This window comes from Schistocerca serialis, chromosome 9, assembly GCF_023864345.2.
Source record: "Schistocerca serialis cubense isolate TAMUIC-IGC-003099 chromosome 9, iqSchSeri2.2, whole genome shotgun sequence".
NCBI classification, from domain to species: Eukaryota; Metazoa; Arthropoda; class Insecta; order Orthoptera; family Acrididae; genus Schistocerca; species Schistocerca serialis.
Genome location: NC_064646.1, coordinates 517,512,038 through 517,532,631, shown reverse-complemented (window position 1 = coordinate 517,532,631; position 20,594 = coordinate 517,512,038).

The window sequence follows — 20,594 nt, the reverse complement described above, 5'->3', positions numbered from 1 at the left end:
GAGGTTCAAATCATAGAAAGTGAGAGTGTCGATCCTCTTCTACTTAAGTCGGCATTGTGCCATTTTTATTAAATTCGGATGCAATTCCTGTGATTCAAAGTCAATAAGAAGGTCCAAGGGATACAGTATACCTGAAGAGAAGCATCGGAATCTAAAACTGGACCCACAGGAGAGGTTACAATCATAGAAAGTTAGTGTCAGTCCTCTTTTACTTATGTCGGCATTGTGCCATTTGTATTACATTCGGATGCAATATCTGTGTTTCATCGTCAATAAGAGGGTCCAAGGGATACAGTAAACATGAAGATAAGCATCGGAATCTGAATTTAGACTCACAGGAGAGGTTCAAATCATAGAAAGTGAGAGTGTCAATCCTCTTGTACTTAAGTCGGCATTGTGATTTTTGAATTTAATTCCGATGCAATATCTGTGTTTCATCGTCAATAAGAAGGTCCAAGGGATACAGTAAACCTGAAGTGAAGCATCGGAATCTAAAACTGGACTGACAGGAGAGGTTCAAATCATAGAAAGTGAGAGTGTCAGTCCTTTTGCACTTAAGTCGGCATTGTGCCTTTTGTATTATATTCGGATGCAAACCCTGTGTTTCATCGTCAATAAAAAGGTCCAAGGGATACAGTAAACATGAAGTGAAGCATCAGAAGTTAAAACTGGACTCACAGGAGAGGTTAAAATCATAGAAAGTAAGAGTGTCTGTCCTCTTTTACTTAAGTCGGCATTGTGCATTTTGAATTTAATTCCGATGCAATTTCTGTGTTTCATCGTCAATAAGAAGGTCCAAGGGATACAGTAAACCAGAAGTGAAGCTTCGGAATCTAAAACTGGACTAACAGGAGAGGTTCAAATCATAGTAAGTGAGAGTGTCAGTCCTCTTGTACTTAAGTCGGCATTGTGGCATTTGTATTAAATTCGGGTGCAATTTCTGTGTTTCATCGTCAATAAGAAGGTCTAATGGATACAGTAAACCTGAAGTGAAGCATCGGAATCTAAAACTGGAATCACAGGAAAGGTTCAAATCATAGAAAGTGAGAGTGTCAGTCCTCTTGTACTTAAGTCGGCATTGTGGCATTTGTATAAAATTCGGATGCAATTTCTGTGTTTCATCGTCAATAAGAAAGTCCAAGGGATACAGTAAACCTGATGTGAAGCATCGGAATCTAAAACTGGACTCACAGGAGAGATTAAAATCATAGAAAGTGAGAGTGTCAGTCCTCTTTTACTTAAGTCGGCATTGTGCCTTTTGAATTTAATTCCGATGCAATTTCTGTGTTTTATCGTCAATAAGAAGGTCCAAGGGATAGAGCAATCCTGAAGTGAAGCATCGGAATCTAAAACTGGACTCGCAGGAGAGGTTCAAATCATAGAAAGTGAGAGTGTCGGTCCTCTTGTACTTAAGTCGGCATTGTGCCATTTTTATTAAATTCGGATGCAATTCCTGTGATTCAAAGTCAATAAGAAGGTCCAAGGGAACAGTAAACCTGAAGTGAAACATCGGAATCTAAAACTGGATTCACAGGAGAGGTTCAGACCATAGAAAGTTAGAGTGTCACTCCTCTTGTACTTAAGTCGGTATTGTGCCTTTTGTATTAAATTCAGATGCAATTTCTGTGTTTCATCGTCAATAAGAACGTCCAAGTGATACAGTAAACCTGAATAGAAGCATCGGAATCAAAAACTGGACCCACAGGAGAGGTTAAAATCATAGATAGTTAGAGTGTCAGTCCTCTTTTACTTATGTCGGCATTGTGCCATTTGTATTAAATTCGAATGCAATTTCTATGTTTCATCGTCAATAAGAAGGTCCAAGGGATACAGTAAACATGAAGATAAGCATCGGAATCTGAATTTGGACTCACAGGAGAGGTTCAAATCATAGAAAGTGAGAGTGTCAGTCCTCTTGTACTTGAGTCGCCATTGTGCCTTTGTATTAAATTCGGATGCAATATCTGTGTTTCATCGTCAATAAGAAGGTCTAAGAGATACAGTAAACCTGAAGTGCAGCATCGGAATCTAAAACTGGACTCACAGGAACGGTTCAAATCATAGAAAGTTAGAGTGTCAGTCCTCTTGTACTTAAGTAAGCATTGTGATTTTTGAATTTAATTCCGATGCAATTTCTGTGTTTCATCGTCAATAAGAAGGTCCAAGGGATACAGTAAACCTGAAGTGAAGCATCGGAATCTAAAACTGGACTGACAGGAGAGGTTCAAATCATAGAAAGTGAGAGTGTCAGTCCTTTTGCACTTAAGTCGGCATTGTGCCTTTTGTATTAAATTCGGATGCAAACCCTGTGTTTCATCGTCAATAAGAAGGTCCAAGGGATACAGTAAACCTGAAGTGAAGCATCAGAAGTTAAAACTGGACTCACAGGAGAGGTTAAAATCATAGAAAGTAAGAGTGTGAGTCCTCTTTTACTTAAGTCGGCATTGTGCGTTTTGAATTTAATTCCGATGCAATTTCTGTGTTTCATCGTCAATAAGAAGGTCCAAGGGATACAGTAAACCTGAAGTGAAGCATCGGAATCTACAACTGGACTAACAGGAGAGGTTCAAATCATAGAAAGTGAGAGTGTCAGTCCTCTTGTACTTAAGTCGGTATTGTGCCTTTTGTATTAAATTCGGATGCAATTTCTGTGTTTCATCGTCAATAAGAAGGTCCAAGGGATACAGTAAACCTGAAGAGAAGCATCGGAATCTAAAACTGGTCCCACAGGAGAGGTTAAAATCATAGAAAGCTAGAGTGTCAGTTCTCTTTTACTTATGTCGGCATTGTGCCATTTGTATTAAATTCGGATGCAATTTCTATGTTTCATCGTCAATAAGAAGGTCCAAGGGATACAGTAAACATGAAGATAAGCATCGGAATCTGAATTTGGACTCACAGGAGAGGTTCAAATCATAGAAAGTGAGAGTGTCAGTCCTCTTGTACTTAAGTCGCCATTGTGCCTTTGTATTAAATTCGGATGCAATATCTGTGTTTCATCGCCAATAGGAAGGTCCAAGGGATACAGTAAACCTGAAGTGAAGCATCGGAATCTAAATCTGGACTCACAGGAAAGGTTCAAATCATAGAAAATTAGAGTGTCAGTCCTCTTGTACTAAAGTCGGCATTGTGATTTTTGAATTTAATTCCGATGCAATTTCTGTGTTTCATCGTCAATAAGAAAGTCCAAGGGATACAGTAAACCTGTAGTGAAGCATCGGAATCTAAAACTAGACTGACAGGAGAGGTTCAAATCATAGAAAGTGAGAGTGTCAGTCCTCTTGCACTTAAGTCGGCATTGTGCCTTTTGTATTAAATTCGGATGCAATTTCTGTGCTTCATCGTCAATAAGAAGGTCCAAGGGATACAGTAAACCTGATGTGAAGCATCGGAATCTAAAACTGGACTCACAGGAGAGATTTAAATCATAGAAAGTGAGAGTGTCAGTCCTCTTTCACTTAAGTCGGCATTGTGCCTTTTGAATTTAATTCCGATGCAATTTCTGTGTTTCATCGTCAATAAGAAGGTCCAAGGGATAGAGCAAACCTGAAGTGAAGCATCGGAATCTAAAACTGGACTCGCAGGAGAGGTTCAAATCACAGAGAGTGAGAGTGTCGGTCCTCTTGTACTTAAGTCGGCATTGTGCCATTTTTATTAAATTCGGATGCAATTCCTGTGATTCAAAGTCAATAAGAAGGTCCAAGGGATACAGTAAACCTGAAGTGAAACATCGGAATCTAAAACTGGATTCATAGGAGAGGTTCAAATCATTGAAAGTTAGAGTGTCACTCCTCTTGTACTTAAGTCGGTATTGTGCCTTTTGTATTAAATTCAGATGCAATTTCTGTGTTTCATCGTCTATAAGAAGGTCCAAGTGATACAGTAAACCTGAATAGAAGCATCGGAATCAAAAACTGGACCCACAGGAGAGGTTAAAATCATAGAAAGTTAGAGTGTCAGTCCTCTTTTACTTATGTCGGCATTGTGCCATTTGTATTAAATTCGAATGCAATTTCTATGTTTCATCGTCAATAAGAAGGTCCAAGGGATACAGTAAACATGAGGATAAGCATCGGAATCTGAATTAGGTCTCACAGGTGAGGTTCAAATCATAGAAAGTGAGAGTGTCAGTCATTTTGCACTTAAGTCGGCATTGTGCCTTTTGTATTAAATTCGGATGCAAACCCTGTGTTTCATCGTCAATAAAAAGGTCCACGGGATACAGTAAACATGAAGTGAAGCATCAGAAGTTAAAACTGGACTCACAGGAGAGGTTAAAATCATAGAAAGTAAGAGTGTCAGTCCTCTTTTACTTAAGTCGGCATTGTGCGTTTTGAATTTAATTCCGATGCAATTTCTGTGTTTCATCGTCAATAAGAAGGTCCAAGGGATACAGTAAACCAGAAGTGAAGCTTCGGAATCTAAAACTGGACTAACAGGAGAGGTTCAAATCATAGAAAGTGAGAGTATCAGTCCTCTTGTACTTAAGTCGGCATTGTGGCATTTGTATTAAATTCGGGTGCAATTTCTGTGTTTCATCGTCAATAAGAAGGTCTAAGGGATACAGTAAACCTGAAGTGAAGCATCGGAATCTAAAACTGGACTCACAGGAAAGGTTCAAATCATAGAAAGTGAGAGTGTCAGTCCTCTTGTACTTAAGTCGGCATTGTGGCATTTGTATAAAATTCGGATGCAATTTCTGTGTTTCATCGTCAATAAGAAAGTCCAAGGGATACAGTAAACCTGATGTGAAGCATCGGAATCTAAAACTGGACTCACAGGAGAGATTAAAATCATAGAAAGTGAGAGTGTCAGTCCTCTTTTACTTAAGTCGGCATTGTGCCTTTTGAATTTAATTCCGATGCAATTTCTGTGTTTTATCGTCAATAAGAAGGTCCAAGGGATAGAGCAAACCTGAAGTGAAGCATCGGAATCTAAAACTGGACTCGCAGGAGAGGTTCAAATCATAGAAAGTGAGAGTGTCGGTCCTCTTGTACTTAAGTCGGCATTGTGCCATTTTTATTAAATTCGGATGCAATTCCTGTGATTCAAAGTCAATAAGAAGGTCCAAGGGATACAGTAAACCTGAAGTGAAACATCGGAATCTAAAACTGGATTCACAGGAGAAGTTCAAATCATAGAAAGTTAGAGTGTCACTCCTCTTGTACTTAAGTCGGTATTGTGCCTTTTGTATTAAATTCAGATGCAATTTCTGTGTTTCATCGTCAATAAGAACGTCCAAGTGATACAGTAAACCTGAATAGAAGCATCGGAATCAAAAACTGGACCTACAGGAGAGGTTAAAATCATAGAAAGTTAGAGTGTCAGTCCTCTTTTACTTATGTCGGCATTGTGCCATTTGTATTAAATTCGAATGCAATTTCTATGTTTCATCGTCAATAAGAAGGTCCAAGGGATACAGTAAACATGAAGATAAGCATCGGAATCTGAATTTGGACTCACAGGAGAGGTTCAAATCATAGAAAGTGAGAGTGTCAGTCCTCTTTTACTTGAGTCGCCATTGTGCCTTTGTATTAAATTCGGATGCAATATCTGTGTTTCATCGTCAATAAGAAGGTCTAAGAGATACAGTAAACCTGAAGTGCAGCATCGGAATCTAAAACTGGACTCACAGGAACGGTTCAAATCATAGAAAGTTAGAGTGTCAGTCCTCTTGTACTTAAGTCGGCATTGTGATTTTTGAATTTAATTCCGATGCAATTTCTGTGTTTCATCGTCAATAAGAAGGTCCAAGGGATACAGTAAACCTGAAGTGAAGCATCGGAATCTAAAACTGGACTGACAGGAGAGGTTCAAATCATAGAAAGTGAGAGTGTCAGTCCTTTTGCACTTAAGACGGCATTGTGCCTTTTGTATTAAATTCGGATGCAAACCCTGTGTTTCATCGTCAATAAGAAGGTCCAAGGGATACAGTAAACCTGAAGTGAAGCATCAGAAGTTAAAACTGGACTCACAGGAGAGGTTAAAATCATAGAAAGTAAGAGTGTGAGTCCTCTTTTACTTAAGTCGGCATTGTGCGTTTTGAATTTAATTCCGATGCAATTTCTGTGTTTCATCGTCAATAAGAAGGTCCAAGGGATACAGTAAAGCTGAAGTGAAGCATCGGAATCTACAACTGGACTAACAGGAGAGGTTCAAATCATAGAAAGTGAGAGTGTCAGTCCTCTTGTACTTAAGTCGGTATTGTGCCTTTTGTATTAAATTCGGATGCAATTTCTGTGTTTCATCGTCAATAAGAAGGTCCAAGGGATACAGTAAACCTGAAGAGAAGCATCGGAATCTAAAACTGGTCCCACAGGAGAGGTTAAAATCATAGAAAGTTAGAGTGTCAGTTCTCTTTTACTTATGTCGTCATTGTGCCATTTGTATTAAATTCGGATGCAATTTCTATGTTTCATCGTCAATAAGAAGGTCCAAGGGATACAGTAAACATGAAGATAAGCATCGGAATCTGAATTTGGACTCACAGGAGAGGTTCAAATCATAGAAAGTGAGAGTGTCAGTCCTCTTGTACTTAAGTCGCCATTGTGCCTTTGTATTAAATTCGGATGCAATATCTGTGTTTCATCGTCAATAAGAAGGTCCAAGGGATACAGTAAACCAGAAGTGAAGCATCGGAATCTAAATCTGGACTCACAGGAGAGGTTCAAATCATAGAAAATTAGAGTGTCAGTCCTCTTGTACTAAGGTCGGCATTGTGATTTTTGAATTTAATTCCGATGCAATTTCTGTGTTTCATCGCCAATAAGAAAGTCCAAGGGATACAGTAAACCTGTAGTGAAGCATCGGAATCTAAAACTGGACTGACAGGAGAGGTTCAAATCATAGAAAGTGAGAGTGTCAGTCCTCTTGCACTTAAGTCGGCATTGTGCCTTTTGTATTAAATTCGGATGCAATTTCTGTCCTTCATCGTCAATAAGAAGGTCCAAGGGATACAGTAAACCTGATGTGAAGCATCGGAATCTAAAACTGGACTCACAGGAGAGATTTAAATCATAGAAAGTGAGAGTGTCAGTCCTCTTTTACTTAAGTCGGCATTGTGCCTTTTGAATTTAATTCCGATGCAATTTCTGTGTTTCATCGTCAATAAGAAGGTCCAAGGGATAGAGCAAACCTGAAGTGAAGCATCGGAATCTAAAACTGGACTCGCAGGAGAGGTTCAAATCACAGAAAGTGAGAGTGTCGGTCCTCTTGTACTTAAGTCGGCATTGTGCCATTTTTATTAAATTCGGATGCAATTCCTGTGATTCAAAGTCAATAAGAAGGTCCAAGGGATACAGTAAACCTGAAGTGAAACATCGGAATCTAAAACTGGATTCATAGGAGAGGTTCAAATCATAGAAAGTTAGAGTGTCACTCCTCTTGTACTTAAGTCGGTATTGTGCCTTTTGTATTAAATTCAGATGCAATTTCTGTGTTTCATCGTCAATAAGAAGGTCCAAGTGATACAGTAAACCTGAATAGAAGCATCGGAATCAAAAACTGGACCCACAGGAGAGGTTAAAATCATAGAAAGTTAGAGTGTCAGTCCTCTTTTACTTATGTCGGCATTGTGCCATTTGTATTAAATTCGAATGCAATTTCTATGTTTCATCGTCAATAAGAAGGTGCAAGGTATACAGTAAACCTGAAGTGAAGCACCGGAATCTAAAACTGGGCTCACAGTAGAGGTTCAAATCATAGAAAGTGAGAGTGTCAGTCCTCTTGTACTTTAGTCGCCATTGTGCCGTTTGTATTAAATTCAGATGCAATTTCTGTGTTTCATCGTTAATAAGAAGGTCCAAGGGATACAGTAAACCTGAAGTATAGCATCGGAATCAAAAACTGGACTCACAGGAGAGGTTCAAATAATAGAAAGTTAGAGTGTCAGTCCTCTTGTACTTAAGTCGGAATTGTGCCTTTTGTATTAAATTCGGATGCAAACTCTGTGCTTCATCGTCAATAAGAAGGTCCAAGGGATACAGTAAATCTGAAGTGATGCATCGGAATCTAAAACTGGAATCACAGGAGAGGTTCAAATCATAGAATATTTGAGTGTCAGTCCTCTTGTAGTTAAGTCGGCATTGTGCCTTTTGAATTTAATTCCGATGCAATTTCTGTCTTTCATCGTCAATAAGATGGTCCAAGGGATACAGTAAACCTTAAGCGAAGCATCGGAATCTAAATCTGGACTCACAGGAGAGGTTCAAATCATAGAGAGTGAGAGTGTCAGTCCTCTTTTACTTACGTCGGTATTGTGCCTTTTGAATTTAATTCCGATGCAATTTCTGTGTTTCATCGTCAATAAGAAGGTCCAAGGGATACAGTAAACCTGAAGTGAAGTATCGGAATCTAAAACTGTACACATAGGAGAGGTTCAAATCATAGAAAGTGAGAGTGTCGGTCCTCTTGTACTTAAGTCGGCATTGTGCCATCTGTATTAAATTCGGATGCAATTTCTGTGTTTCATCGTCAAAAAGAAGGTCCAAGGGATACAGTAAACCTGAAGTGAAGCATCGGAATCTAATACTGGACACACAGGAGAGATTCAAATCATAGATATAGTGTCACTCCTCTTGTACTTAAGTCGGTATTGTGCCTTTTGGATTAAATTCGGATGCATTTTCTGTGTTTCATCGTCAATAAAAAGGTCCAAGGGATACAGTAAACCTGAAGTGAAGCATCGGAATCTAAAACTGGACTCACAGGAGAGGTTCAAATCATAGATAGTTAGAGTGTCAGTCCTCTTGTACTTATGACGGCGTGGTGCCTTTTGAATTTAATTCCGATGCAACTTCTGTGTTTCATCGTCAATAAGAAAGTGCAAGATATACAGTAAACCTGAAGTGAAGCATCGGAATCTGAAACTGGCCTTACAGGAGAGGTTCAAATCATAGAAAGTGAGAGTCTCAGTACAATTGTACTTAAGTCGCCATTGTGCATTTTGTATTAAATTCGGAAGCAATTTCTCTGTTTCTTCGTCAATAAGAAGGTCCAAGGGATACAGTAAACCTGAAGTGAAGCATCGGAATATAAAAGTGGACTCACAGGAGAGGTTCAAATCATAGAAAGTTAGAGTGGTAGTCCTCTTGTACTTAAGTCGGCATTGTGCCTTTTGTATTAAATTCGGGTGCAAACTCTGTGTTTCATCGTCAATAAGAAGGTCAAAGGGATACAGTAAACCTGAAGTGAAGCATCGGAATCTAAAACTAGACTCACAGGAGAGGTTCAAATCATAGAAAGTTCGAGTGTCAGTCGTCTTGCACGTAAGTCGGCATTGTGCCTTTTGTATTAAATTCGGGTGCAAACTCTGTGTTTCATCGTCAATAAGAAAGTCCAAGGGATACAGTAAACCTGAAGTGAAGCATCGGACTCTAAAACTGGACTCACAGGAGAGGTTCAAAATATAGAAAGTTAGAGTGTCAGTCCTCTTGTACTTAAGTCGGCGTGGTGCCTTTTGAATTTAATTCCGATGCAACTTCTGTGTTTCATCGTCAATAAGAAGGTGCAAGGTATACAGTAAACCTGAAGTGAAGCACCGGAATCTAAAACTGGGCTCACAGTAGAGGTTCAAATCATAGAAAGTGAGAGTGTCAGTCCTCTTGTACTTTAGTCGCCATTGTGCCGTTTGTATTAAATTCAGATGCAATTTCTGTGTTTCATCGTCAATAAGAAGGTCCAAGGGATACAGTAAACCTGAAGTATAGCATCGGAATCAAAAACTGGACTCACAGGAGAGGTTCAAATAATAGAAAGTTAGAGTGTCAGTCCTCTTGTACTTAGGTCGGAATTGTGCCTTTTGTATTAAATTCGGATGCAAACTGTGTGCTTCATCGTCAATAAGAAGGTCCAAGGGATACAGTAAATCTGAAGTGATGCATCTGAATCTAAAACTGGAATCACAGGAGAGGTTCAAATCATAGAATATTTGAGTGTCAGTCCTCTTGTACTTAAGTCGGCATTGTGCCTTTTGAATTTAATTCCGATGCAATTTCTGTGTTTCATCGTCAATAAGATGGTCCAAGGGATACAGTAAACCTTAGGCGAAGCATCGGAATCTAATACTGGACACACAGGAGAGATTCAAATCATAGATATAGTGTCACTCCTCTTGTACTTAAGTCGGTATTCTGCCTTTTGTATTAAATTCGGATGCAATGTCTGTGTTTCATCGTCAATAAGAAGGTCCAAGGGATACAGTAAACCTGATGTGAAGCATCGGAATCTAAAACTGGACTCACAGGAGAGATTTAAATCATAGAAAGTGAGAGTGTCAGTCCTCTTTTACTTAAGTCGGCATTGTGCCTTTTGAATTTAATTCCGATGCAATTTCTGTGTTTCATCGTCAATAAGAAGGTCCAAGGGATAGAGCAAACCTGAAGTGAAGCATCGGAATCTAAAACTGGGCTCGCAGGAGAGGTTCAAATCACAGAAAGTGAGAGTGTCGGTCCTCTTGTACTTAAGTCGGCATTGTGCCATTTTTATTAAATTCGGATGCAATTCCTGTGATTCAAAGTCAATAAGAAGGTCCAAGGGATACAGTAAACCTGAAGTGAAACATCGGAATCTAAAACTGGATTCATAGGAGAGGTTCAAATCATAGAAAGTTAGAGTGTCACTCCTCTTGTACTTAAGTCGGTATTGTGCCTTTTGTATTAAATTCAGATGCAATTTCTGTGTTTCATCGTCTATAAGAAGGTCCAAGTGATACAGTAAACCTGAATAGAAGCATCGGAATCAAAAACTGGACCCACAGGAGACGTTAAAATCATAGAATGTTAGAGTGTCAGTCCTCTTTTACTTATGTCGGCATTGTGCCATTTGTATTAAATTCGAATGCAATTTCTATGTTTCATCGTCAATAAGAAAGTCCAAGGGATACAGTAAACATGAAGATAAGCATCGGAATCTGAATTAGGTCTCACAGGTGAGGTTCAAATCATAGAAAGTGAGAGTGTCTGTCCTCTTCTACTTAAGTCGCCATTGTGCCTTTTGTATAAATTCGGATGCAATTTCTGTGTTTCATCGTCAATAAGAAGGTCCAAGGGATACAGTAAACCTGAAGTAAAGCATCGGAATCTAAAACTGGACTCACAGGAGAGGTACAAATCATAGAAAGTTAGAGTGTCACTCCTCTTGTACATAAGTCGGTATTGTGCCTTTTGGATTAAATTCGGATGCATTTTCTGTGTTTCATCGTCAATAAAAAGGTCCAAGGGATACAGTAAACCTGAAGTGAAGCATCGGAATCTAAAACTGGACTCACAGTAGAGGTTCAAATAATAGAAAGTTAGAGTGTCAGTCCTCTTGTACTTATGACGGCGTGGTGCCTTTTGAATTTAATTCCGATGCAACTTCTGTGTTTAATCGTCAATAAGAAAGTGCAAGATATACAGTAAACCTGAAGTGAAGCATCGGAATCTGAAACTGGCCTTACAGGAGAGGTTCAAATCATAGAAAGTGAGAGTCTCAGTACTCTTGTACTTAAGTCGCCATTGTGCCTTTTGTATTAAATTCGGAAGCAATTTCTCTGTTCCTTCGTCAATAAGAAGGTCCAAGGGATACAGTAAACCTGAAGTGAAGCATCGGAATATAAAAGTGGACTCACAGGAGAGGTGCAAATCATAGAAAGTTAGAGTGGTAGTCCTCTTGTACTTAAGTTGGCATTGTGCCTTTTGTATTAAATTCGGATGCAAACTCTGTGTTTCATCGTCAATAAGAAGGTCAAAGGGATACAGTAAACCTGAAGTGAAGCATCGGAATCTAAAACTAGACTCACAGGAGAGGTTCAAATCATAGAAAGTTAGAGTGTCAGTCCTCTTGCACGTAAGTCGGCATTGTGCCATTTGTATTAAATTCGGGTGCAAACTCTGTGTTTCATCGTCAATAAGAAAGTCCAAGGGATACAGTAAACCTGAAGTGAAGCATCGGAATCTAAAACTGGACTCACAGGAGAGGTTCAAAATATAGAAAGTTAGAGTGTCAGTCCTCTTGTACTTAAGTCGGCGTGGTGCCTTTTGAATTTAATTCCGATGCAACTTCTGTGTTTCATCGTCAATAAGAAGGTGCAAGGTATACAGTAAACCTGAAGTGAAGCACCGGAATCTAAAACTGGGCTCACGGTAGAGGTTCAAATCATAGAAAGTGAGAGTGTCAGTCCTCTTGTACTTTAGTCGCCATTGTGCCGTTTGTATTAAATTCAGATGCAATTTCTGTGTTTCATCGTCAATAAGAAGGTCCAAGGGATACAGTAAACCTGAAGTATAGCATCGGAATCAAAAACTGGACTCACAGGAGAGTTTCAAATAATAGAAAGTTAGAGTGTCAGTCCTCTTGTACTTAAGTCGGAATTGTGCCTTTTGTATTAAATTCGGATGCAAACTCTGTGCTTCATCGTCAATAAGAAGGTCCAAGGGATACAGTAAATCTGAAGTGATGCATCGGAATCTAAAACTGGAATCACAGGAGAGGTTCAAATCATAGAATATTTGAGTGTCAGTCCTCTTGTACTTAAGTCGGCATTGTGCCTTTTGAATTTAATTCCGATGCAATTTCTGTGTTTCAACGTCAATAAGATGGTCCAAGGGATACAGTAAACTTTAAGCGAAGCATCGGAATCTAAATCTGGACTCACAGGAGAGGTTCAAATCATAGAGAGTGAGAGTGTCAGTCCTCTTTTACTTAAGTCTGTATTGTGCCTTTTGAATTTAATTCCGATGCAATTTCTGTGTTTCATCGTCAATAAGAAGGTCCAAGGGATACAGTAAACCTGAAGTGAAGTATCGGAATCTAAAACTGTACACACAGGAGAGGTTCAAATCATAGAAAGTGAGAGTGTCGGTCCTCTTGTACTTAAGTCGGCATTGTGCCATCTGTATTAAATTCGGATGCAATTTCTGTGTTTCATCGTCAAAAAGAAGGTCCAAGGGATACAGTAAACCTTAAGCGAAGCATCGGAATCTAAATCTGGACTCACAGGAGAGGTTCAAATCATAGAGAGCGAGAGTGTCAGTCCTCCTTTACTTAAGTCGGTATTGTGCCTTTTGAATTTAATTCCGATGCAATTTCTGTGTTTCATCGTCAATAAGAAGGTCCAAGGGATAAAGTAAACCTGAAGTGAAGCATCGGAATCTAATACTGGACACACAGGAGAGATTCAAATCATAGATATAGTGTCACTCCTCTTGTACTTAAGTCGGTATTCTGCCTTTTGTATTAAATTCGGATGCAATTTCTGTGTTTCATCGTCAATAAGAATGTCCAAGGGATACAGTAAACCTGAAGTGAAGCATCGGAATCTAAAACTAGACTCACAGGAGAGGTTCAAATCATAGAAAGTTAGAGTGTCAGTCCTCTTTTACTTATGTCGGCATTGTGCCATTTGTATTAAATTCGGATGCAATATCTATGTTTCATCGTCAATAAGAAGGTCCAAGGGATACAGTAAACATGAAGATAAGCATCGGAATCTGAATTTGGACTCACAGGAGAGGTTCAAATCATAGAAAGTGAGAGTGTCAGTCCTCTTGTACTTAAGTCGCCATTGTGCCTTAGTATTAAATTCGGATGCAATTTCTGTGTTTCATCGTCAATAAGAAAGTCCAAGGGATACAGTAAACCTGAAGTGAAGCATCGGAATCTAAAACTGGACTAACAGGAGAGGTTCAAATCATAGAAAGTGAGAGTGTCAGTCCTCTTGTACTTAAGTCGGCATTGTGGCATTTGTATTAAATTCGGGTGCAATTTCTGTGTTTCATCGTCAATAAGAAGGTCTAAGGGATACAGTAAACCTGAAGTGAAGCATCGGAATCTAAAACTGGACTCACAGGAAAGGTTCAAATCATAGAAAGTGAGAGTGTCAGTCCTCTTGTACTTAAGTCGGCATTGTGGCATTTGTATAAAATTCGGATGCAATTTCTGTGTTTCATCGTCAATAAGAAAGTCCAAGGGATACAGTAAACCTGATGTGAAGCATCGGAATCTAAAACTGGACTCACAGGAGAGATTTAAATCATAGAAAGTGAGAGTGTCAGTCCTCTTTCACTTAAGTCGGCATTGTGCCTCTTGAATTTAAATCCGATGCAATTTCTGTGTTTCATCATCAATAAGAAGGTCCAAGGGATAGAGCAAACCTGAAGTGAAACATCGGAATCTAAAACTGGACTCGCAGGAGAGGTACAAATCATAGAATGTGAGAGTGTCGGTCCTCTTGTACTTAAGTCGGCATTGTGCCATTTTTATTAAATTCGGATGCAATTCCTGTGATTCAAAGTCAATAAGAAAGTCCAAGGGATACAGTAAACCTGAAGTGAAACATCGGAATCAAAAACTGGATTCACAGGAGAGGTTCAAATCATAGAAAGTTAGAGTGTCACTCCTCTTGTACTTAAGTCGGTATTGTGCCTTTTGTATTAAATTCAGATGCAATTTCTGTGTTTCATCGTCCATATGAAGGTCCAAGTGATACAGTAAACCTGAAGAGAAGCATCGGAATCTAAAACTGGACCCACAGGAGAGGTTAAAATCATAGAAAGTTAGAGTGTCAGTACTCTTTTACTTATGTCGGCATTGTGCCATTTGTATTAAATTCGAATGCAATTTCTATGTTCCATCGTCAATAAGAAGGTCCAAGGGATACAGTAAACATGAAGATAAGCATCGGAATCTGAATTTGGACTCACAGGAGAGGTTCAAATCATAGAAAGTGAGAGTGTCAGTCCTCTTCTACTTAAGTCGCCATTGTGCCTTTGTATTAAATTCGGATGCAATATCTGTGCTTCATCGTCAATAAGAAGGTCCAAGGGATACAGTAAACCTGAAGTGAAGCATCGGAATCTAAAACTGGACTCACATGAAAGGTTCAAATCATAGAAAGTTAGAGTGTCAGTCCTCTTGTACTTAAGTCGGCATTGTGATTTTTGAATTTAATTCCGATGCAATTTCTGTGTTTCATCGTCAATAAGAAGGTCCAAGGGATACAGTAAACCTGAAGTGAAGCATCGGAATCTAAAACTGTACTGACAGGAGAGGTTCAAATCATAGAAAGTGAGAGTGTCAGTCCTCTTGCACTTAAGTCGGCATTGTGCCTTTTGTATTAAATTCGGATGCAAACCCTGTGTTTCATCGTCAATAAGAAGGTCCCAGGGATACAGTAAACCTTAAGTGAAGCATCGGAATCTAAAACTGGACTCACAGGAGAGGTTGAAATCATAGAAAGTTAGAGTGTCAGTCCTCTTGTACTTAAGTCGGCGTGGTGCCTTTTGAATTTAATTCCCATGCAACTTCTGTGTTTCATCGTCAATAAAAAGGTCCAAGGGATACAGTAAACCTGGAGTGAAGCATCGGAATCTAAAACTGGACTCACAGGAGAGGTTCAAATCATAGAAAGTTAGAGTGTCAGTCCTCTTGTACTTATGACGGCGTGGTGCCTTTTGAATTTAATTCCAATGCAACTTCTGTGTTTCATCGTCAATAAGAAGGTGCAAGATATACAGTAAACCTGAAGTGAAGCATCGGAATCTGAAACTGGCCTCACAGGAGAGGTTCAAATCATAGAAAGTGAGAGTCTCAGTACTCTTGTACTTAAGTCGCCATGGTGCCTTTTGTATTAAATTCGGAAGCAATTTCTCTGATTCTTCGTCAATAAGAAGGTCCAAGGGATACAGTAAACCTGAAGTGAAGCATCGGAATATAAAAGTGGACTCACAGGAGAGGTTCAAATCATAGAAAGTTAGAGTGGTAGTCCTCTTGTACTTAAGTCGGCATTGTGCCTTTTGTATTAAATTCGGATGCAAACTCTGTGTTTCATCGTCATTTAGAAGGTCAAAGGGATACAGTAAACCTGAAGTGAAGCATCGGAATCTAAAACTAGACTCACAGGAGAGGTTCAAATCATAGGAAGTTAGAGTGTCAGTCCTCTTGCACGTAAGTCGGCATTGTGCCTTTTGTATTAAATTCGGGTGCAAACTCTGTGTTTCATCGTCAATAAGAAAGTCCAAGGGATACAGTAAACCTGAAGTGAAGCATCGGAATCTAAAACTGGACTCACAGGAGAGGTTCAAAATATAGAAAATTAGAGTGTCAGTCCTCTTGTACTAAAGTCGGCGTGGTGCCTTTTGAATTTAATTCCGATGCAACTTCTGTGTTTCATCGTCAATAAGAAGGTGCAAGGTATGCAGTAAACATGAAGTGAAGCACCGGAATCTAAAACTGGGCTCACAGGAGAGGTTCAAATCATAGAGAGTGAGAGTGTCAGTCCTCTTTTACTTAAGTCGCCATTGTGCCTTTTGCATTAAATTCGGATGCAATTTCTGTGTTTCGTCGTCAATAAGAAGGTCCAAGGGATACAGTAAACCTGAAATGAAGCATCGGAATCTAAAAATGGACTCACAGGAGAGGTTCAAATCATACAAAGTGAGAGTGTCAGTCCTCTTGTACTTAAGTCGGCATTGTGCCATTTGTATTAAATTCGGATGCACTTTCTGTGTTTCATCTTCAATAAGAAGGTCCAAGGGATACAGTAAACCTGAAGTGAAGCATCGGAATCTAAAACTGGACTCACAGGAGAGGTTCCAAACATAGAAAGTGAGAGTGTCAGTCCTCTTGTACTTAAGTCGGCATTGTGACTTTTGTATTAAAATCGGATGCAATTTCTGTGGTTCTTCGTCAATAAGAAGGTCCAAGGGATACAGTAAACCTGAAGTGAAGCATCAGAATTTAAAACTGGACTCACAGGGGAGGTTCAAATCATAGAGAGTTAGAGTGTCTCTCCTCTTGTACTTAAGTCGGTATTGTGACTTTTGTATTAAATTCGGATGCTATTTCTGTGTTTCCTCGTCAATAAGTCGGTCCAAGGGATACAGTAAACCTGAAGAGATGCATCGGAATCTAAAACTGGACCCACAGGAGAGATTCAAATCATAGAAAGTGTGAGTGTCAGTCCTCTTGAACTTAAGTCGGCATTGTGCCTTTTGAATTTAATTCCGATGCAATTTCTGTGTATCTTCGTCAATAAGATGGTCCAAAGGATACAGTAAACCTTAAGCGAAATATCGGAATCTAAAACTGGACTCACAGGAGAGGTTCAAATTATAGAGAGTGAGAGTGTCAGTCCTCTTTTACTTAAGTCGCCATTGTGCCTTTTGTATTAAATTCGGATGCAATTTCTGTGTTTCATCGTCAATAAGAAGGTCCAAGGGATACAGTAAACCTGAAGTAAAGCATCGGAATCGAAAACTGGTCTCACAGGAGAGGTTCAAATCATAGAAAGTTAGAGTGTCAGTCCTCTTGTACTTAAGTCGCCATTGTGATTTTTTAATTTAATCCCGATGCAATTTCTGTGTTTCATCGTTAATAAGAAGGTCCAAGGGATACAGTAAACCTGAAGTGAAGCATCGGAATCTATAACTGGACTGACAGGAGAGGTTCAAATCATAGAAAGTGAGAGTGTCAGTCCTCTTGCACTTAAGTCGGCATTGTGCCTTTTGTATTAAATTCGGATGCAAACCCTGTGTTTCATCGTCAATAAGAAGGTCCAAGGGATACAGTAAACCTGAAGTGAAGCATCGGAATCTAAAACTAGACTCACAGGAGAGGTTCAAATCATAGAAAGTTAGAGTGTCAGTCCTCTTCCACGTAAGTCGGCATTGTGCCTTTTGTATTAAATTCGGATATAAACTCTGTGTTTCATCGTCAAAAAGAAGGTCTAAGGGATACAGTAAACCTGAAGTGAAGCACCGGAATCTAAAACTGGGCTCACAGGAGAGGTTCAAATCATAGGAAGTGAGAGTGTCAGTCCTCTTGTACTTTAGTCGCCATTGTGCCGTTTGTATTAAATTCGGATGCAATTTCTGTGTTTCATCGTCAATAAGAAGGTCCAAGGGATACAGTAAACCTGAAGTATAGCATCGAAATCAAAAACTGGACTCACAGGAGGGGTTCAAATCATAGATAGTTAGAGTGTCAGTCCTCTTGTACTTCAGTCGGAATTGTGCCCTTTGTATTAAATTCGAATGCAAACTCTGTGTTTCATCGTCAATAAGAAGGTCCAAGGGATACAGTACATCTGAAGTGATGCATCGGAATCTAAAACTGGAATCACATGAGAGGTTCAAATCATAGAAAGTTTGAGTGTCAGTCCTCTTGTACTTAAGTCGGCATTGTGCCTTTTGAATTTAATTCCGATGCAATATCTGTGTTTCATCGTCAATAAGATGGTCCCAGGGGATACTGTAAACCTTAAGCGAAGCATCGGAATCTAAAACTGGACTCACAGGAGAGGTTCAAATCATAGAGGGTGAGAGTGTCAGTCCTCTTTTACTTAAGTCGGTATTGTGCCTTTTGAATTTAATTCCGATGCAATTTCTGTGTTTCATCGTCAATAAGATGGTCCAAGGGATACAGTAAACCTGAGGTGAAGTATCGGAATCTAAAACTGTACACACAGGAGAGGTTCAAATCATAGAAAGTGAGAGTGTCGGTCCTCTTGTACTTAAGTCGGCATTGTGCCATCTGTATTAAATTCGGATGCAATTTCTGTGTTTCATCGTCAATAAGAAGGTCCAAGGCATACAGTAAACCTGAAGTGAAGCATCGGAATCTAAAAATGGACTCACAGGAGAGGTTCAAATCATAGAAAGTGAGAGTGGCAGTCCTCTTGTACTTAAGGCGGCATTGTGCCATTTGAATTAAATTCGGATGCACTTTCTGTGTTTCATCTTCAATAAGAAGGTCCAAGGGATACAGTAAACCTGAAGTGAAGCATCGGAATCTAAAACTGGACTCACAGGAGAGGTTCCAAACATAGAAAGTGAGAGCGTCAGTCCTCTTGTACTTAAGTCGGCATTGTGACTTCTGTATTAAAATCGGATGCAATTTCTGTGATTCTTCGTCAATAAGAAGGTCCAAGGGATACAGTAAACCTGAAGTGAAGCATCAGAATCTAAAACTGGACTCACAGGGGAGGTTCAAATCATAGAGAGTTAGAGTGTCTCTCCTCTTGTACTTAAGTCGGTATTGTGCCTTTTGTATTAAAGTCGGATGCTATTTCTGTGTGTCCTCGTCAATAAGACGGTCCAAGGGATACAGTAAACCTGAAGAGAAGCATCGGAATCTAAAACTGGACTGACAGGAGAGGTTCAAATCATAGAAAGTGAGAGTGTCAGTCTTCTTGCACTTAAGTCGGCATTGTGATTTGTGAATTTAATTCCGATGCAATTTCTGTGTTTCATCGTTAATAAGAAGGTCCAAGGGATACAGTAAACCTGAAGTGAAGCATCGGAATCTAAAACTGGACTGACAGGAGAGGTTCAAATCATAGAAAGTGAGAGTGTCAGTCTTCTTGCACTTAAGTCGGCATTGTGCCTTTTGTATTAAATTCGGATGCAAACCCTGTGTTTCATCGTCAATAAGAAGGTCCTAGGGATACAGTAAACCTGACGTGAAGCATCGGAATGAAAAACTGGACTCACAGGAGAGGTTCAAATCATAGAAAGTTTGAGTGTCAGTCCTCCTGTACTTAAGTCGGCGTGGTGCCTTTTGAATTTAATTCCGATGCAACTTCAGTGTTTCATCGTCAAAAAGAAGGTGCAAGATATACAGTAAACCTGAAGTGAAGCATCGGAATCTAAAAGTGGACTCACAGGAGAGGTTCAAATCATAGAAAGTTAGAGTGGTAGTCCTCTTGTACTTAAGTCGGCATTGTGCCTTTTGTATTAAATTCGGACGCAATTTCTGTGTTTCCTCGTCAATAAAAATGTCCAAGGGATACAGTAAACCTGAAGTGAAGCATCGGAACCTAAAACTGGACTGACAGGAGAGGTTCAAATCATAGAAAGTGAGAGTGTCAGTCCTCTTGTACTTAAGTCGGCGTTGTGCCATTTGTATTAATTTCGGATGCAACTTCTGTGTTTCATCTACAATACGAAGGTCCAAGGGATACAGTAAACCTGAAGTGAAGCATCGGAATCTAAAACTAGACTCACAGGAGAGGTTCAAATCATAGAAAGTTAGAGTGTCAGTCCTCTTGCACGTAAGTCGGCATTGTGCCTTTTGTATTAAATTCGAATGCAAACTCTGTGTTTCATCGTCAATAAGAAGGTCCAAGGGATATAGTAATTCTGAAGTGAAGCATCGGAATCTAAAACTGGAATCACAGGAGAGGTTCAAATCATAGAAAGTTTGAGTGTCAGTCCTCTTGTACTTAAGTCGGCATTGTGCCTTTTGATTTTAATTCCGATGCAATATCTGTGTTTCATCGTCAATAAGATGGTCCAAGGGATACAGTAAACCTTAAGCGAAGCATCGGAATCTAAAACTGGACTCACAGGAGAGGTTCAAATCATAGAGAGTGAGAGTGTCAGTCCTCTTTTACTTAAGTCGGTATTGTGCCTTTTGAATTTAATTCCGATGCAATTTCTGTGTTTCATCGTCAATAAGAAGGTCCAAGGGATACAGTAAACCTGTGGTGAAGTATCGGAATCTAAAACTGTACACACAGGAGAGGTTCAAATCATAGAAAGTGAGAGTGTCGGTCCTCTTGTACTTAAGTCGGCATTGTGCCATCTGCATTAAATTCGGATGCAATTTCTGTGTTT